Source organism: Eriocheir sinensis, chromosome 22 (genome assembly GCF_024679095.1).
Source record: "Eriocheir sinensis breed Jianghai 21 chromosome 22, ASM2467909v1, whole genome shotgun sequence".
NCBI lineage: Eukaryota > Metazoa > Arthropoda > Malacostraca > Decapoda > Varunidae > Eriocheir > Eriocheir sinensis.
In genome coordinates, this window is record NC_066530.1 from 13,961,563 (window position 1) to 13,965,431 (window position 3,869).

At 40.3% G+C, this 3,869-nt stretch overlaps 1 protein-coding gene across 2 annotated transcripts in view; it reads left to right on the plus strand.

The window, feature by feature from the left end:
- Positions 1-209: 209 nt before the first annotated feature.
- The window catches only part of LOC127002117 (probable G-protein coupled receptor AH9.1), a 171,053-nt gene continuing 167,393 nt past the window's right edge, over positions 210-3,869 (plus strand). The window contains exon 1 of one of the 2 annotated variants that reach the window (XM_050867704.1): positions 210-290. The gene's annotated coding sequence lies outside the window, so the exon portion shown is untranslated. The remainder of the gene's footprint in view (positions 291-3,869) is intronic. The other variant, XM_050867703.1, reaches the window with a different exon arrangement.

A 3,869-nucleotide genomic window follows, 5' to 3' on the forward strand; every position in this document is an offset into this window, starting at 1 on the left:
AGAGAGAGAGAGAGAGAGAGAGAATAATAACACAGAAAAGACATTATTATCGCGAGTTTGCGTGCGTGAATTTATGTATGATCGCGTGTGTGCGTGTATATGTGCGTGCGTGTGTGTGTGAAACCAGCGCCGTCCCTAAATCCCTAGCGTCGTGTGTGTGTGTGTGTGTGTGTGTGTGTGGTGCCAGTCTGCTCAGTGCCGCCCTCAACGCCAGCGGCACTCCTGTCTCGCGCGGGCCGCCAGTCTTGTGTGGGGCAGCGTGGTGATAGGTGGTGAGGGAGCGAGCAGCGGTGTGTAATGACTGGGGGTGGTGGTGGTGCTGGTGTTGAGGATTGTGGTGGTGGTGGTGTTGAGGATGGTGGTGGTGGTGGTGGTGGTGTTAAGATGAGGATTGTGGTCGTTGTGGTGGTGGTGGTTTAACGTTTTGAGTGGTGGAAAGTTTGTACGTAATGATGATGATGGTGGTGATAATGATAGTAACGATGATGACGATGACTGTGGTGGTGGTGGATGTGTTGCCTTGTTGCTAAAAGTTGTAATGATGACGATGATAACTAATGATGGTCAAGATGGTGATGACTTTGGAAGTGATGAAATTTGTTGTATACGAAGCTAAGATGATGGTGAAGGTATTTTAACCTCGTGGCATTGATAGAAAATTTATAACGATGGTGATGTTAATGGCTAAGATTTATGAAGCTAAGATGATGATTTTTGGTGATGAATGTGATTTAACGTTGTGACACTGATGGAAAATTTATAATGACGCTGATGTTGATGTCTATGATGGTGATGACGTATTGATAGTGATTGTTTTTTTTTTACAACAAAGGAGGCAGCTCAAGGGCACAAAATAAGGAAACAATAATAAAAAAAAGCCCGCTACTCGCTGCTCCTAAAAAGAGTCCAAAGAGGTGGCCGAAAGAGAGGTCAATCGATGTGGCACTGATATAATGATAATGATGATGAGGTAGTACGTGATGGTGATGATGGTGAAGAAGATGACAGTTACCAGAGATTTGTGAGTAATTAAATAAGGCTAATGATGATGATGATTATCTTACATTGTGACACATGGAAAAAGTTTATGGGTTTGTTTTTGTTCTGGTAATAACGGAATCAATGAATCGTATAGACTTTTGGTAAGGGCATGATTCAGCCTTGTATGAGTGACGGGAAGGAAGGAAGGAAGGGAAGAGAAAGGAAAAGGAAGGAAGGGAAGGAGAAGCAAAGAAGATAGTGAAGGAAAAGAATTAGAATGAAGAGGAAGGGAAGGAATGTGAATCGTGAATTAAAAGTTGTGCATTGTGACACCGTTGGAAAGACTGATAAGTATATTTTTGATTTTGTTCTGGTATTAACGAGAGGAATCATAACCACGTGTGTTTTTGTTCTGGTAATAACTAAAGAAATTATAACACGCGTTGGACAATTTAAGAGAAGTGTGACAAAACTTACGAACCTATATAATGAAGTAGCTAGCGAGTATATTCTGAACTTAATGAATTATGGAGACTTTAATGACGTTTAGAGAAGAAAAAAGAAAATTTACATATGACCACGTGGCAACATTTCTTAACTAAGGGAATTATGAACACTAATGATGCGAATAGAAGGAAATGTAACATATGACATCGTGAATAAACTCCATTTGTATTAATTAAAGAATTTATGGACACGTGAATGGTGCTTATAGAGAAGAAAACTTAATATATGACCTTGTAACTTACTCTTTTCTTAACTAAAGGAAATATGGACAATTTAGCGATGCGTATAGAAAAGGAGAAAAACAACACACGAAAGTGAAGGAAAAGGAAAGGTAGGTAGGAATGAATGAAGGAAGGGAAGGGAGAAGGAGAGAAGGGAAGTGAAGGAAAGGGAAGGGAAGGAAGAAGAGAGGAAGGAAGGGAAGGGAGAAGGAGAGAAGGGAAGAGAAGGAAAAGGAAGGGAAGGGAAGGGAAAGGAAGAAAGAAGAGAGGAAGGAAGGGAAGGCAAAAGGAGGAAAGGGAAGGGAAGAAAGAAGAGAGGAAGGAAGGGAAGGGAGGAAGGGAGAAGGAGAGAAGGGAAGAGAAGGAAAAGGAAGGGTACGAAAGAAGGAAGGGAGGAGAGAGGTTATGATTCTCGTGACATAACTTTTTCTCAGTAAAGGGAAACGAAAAAAAAAAAAAAAATCGTGCGACCTCGTGACTGTACTTTCTTATTTTTCTAAACCAAATGAATGAAGGACCTCGTACCTTTTCTTCTTTCTGACTCAAGGAAAACGAAAAGAAAAACCTAACATATGACCACGTGACCGACCTTTTTTACTTAACTAACCGAATTATGGGCACTTATTAAATGACTCGTTTTTTTTAATAGTAGAGGAAAAGTAAATCTAACATAATGACTTCGTGTAAGTTGATTTTCTTCATAACTAAACAAAAAATAAAGCAAAACGTAACCTATGAACCTGCGACCGAATTTTTATCTTAACTAAACCCGGTAGCAGCGACGGGCCAAATTTGTACCATGATATAAACCCCCAAAAATAGATGATGCATAAACCGATCACAAATGCGTTGATATATATTATGAAATGGTTTGTGTGAGTGATGATTTTTTCTCATTTTTCTCGCTTATTGGGACCTTTAAGAAACATGATCCCCGCAGCTACCAGGTTAACCCAGACACCTTTTAAATGCTGCGTAGTATATTAAAGAGAATTTGCAACCCATAACCACGTGACAGCTCCCTTGCGTCACTGATCGGGAGGGAAGCTGACACATTCTTGCTGCCGGCCTGACGTGTGTTTGAAGGGGCAGGCATGTCATTCCTTGCCCGTACGTCAGGGTGGTGAAAATAGACCTATCAACGGTGGCCATAGCTTTATAATAATACGATAATGATACAATGATAATATAATGATAACAGTAACGTTGAATACCTAAGAATAGTGTCCTCAGCCTAAAATGATGATACGATGATGATGCGATGATGATAATTTAGGGTCGTATTAAAAGACGTTTCATCGCCCAAGAACACTCATTTGACAAGGCTTTCGTAGGAGTTGTGGGCATTTCCAGGAGTAGTTTTATGACCCTGGTGGTAGTGTGACCCTTCCTCTGTACCATGAACCTGTAGAAACACTCATTAGAACCCGACTGACCCCCCAAGAACACATTTGACAAGGCTTTCGTAGGAGTTGTGGGCATTTCCAGGAGTAGTTCTATGACCCTGGTGGTAGTGTGACCCTTCCTCTGTACCATGAACTTGTAGAAACACACATTAGAACCCAACTGACCCCCCAAGAACACATATTTGACCAGGCTTTCGTAGGAGTTGTGGGCATTTCCAGGAGTAGTTCTATGACCCTGGTGGTAGTGTGACCCTTCCTCTGTACCATGAACTTGTAGAAACACTCATTAGAACCCGACTGACCCCCTCTTTGACCTTTATAAATAGATAATGTGAGAACCGAAATTGTCTTGTAATACCGACCTTAGTGCCTTTGATGATGATGATGACGATGATGATGACGATGATGATGATGATGATGATGGCTATGACGATAATACGACAATAATACAATGATAATATGATGATGATAATTCGATGATACTGATGATGATATAGCATTGATGATAGTGATAAGGCGATGTTAATAATATAATTATTATTATTTTTTTTTTTTACAGCAAAGGAGACAGCTCAAGGGCACAAAAAAGTAAACATTAATAAAAAAAAAAAAGCCCGCTACTCGCTGCTCCTAAAAAGAATCCAAAGAGGTGGCCGAAAGATAAGTCAGTTTCGGGAAGAGTGTCGTTGAAAATATACCAACCCTCTAAGTAGCGGGCTTTTTTTTTTATATTTTTCTTTACGCCCTTGAACTT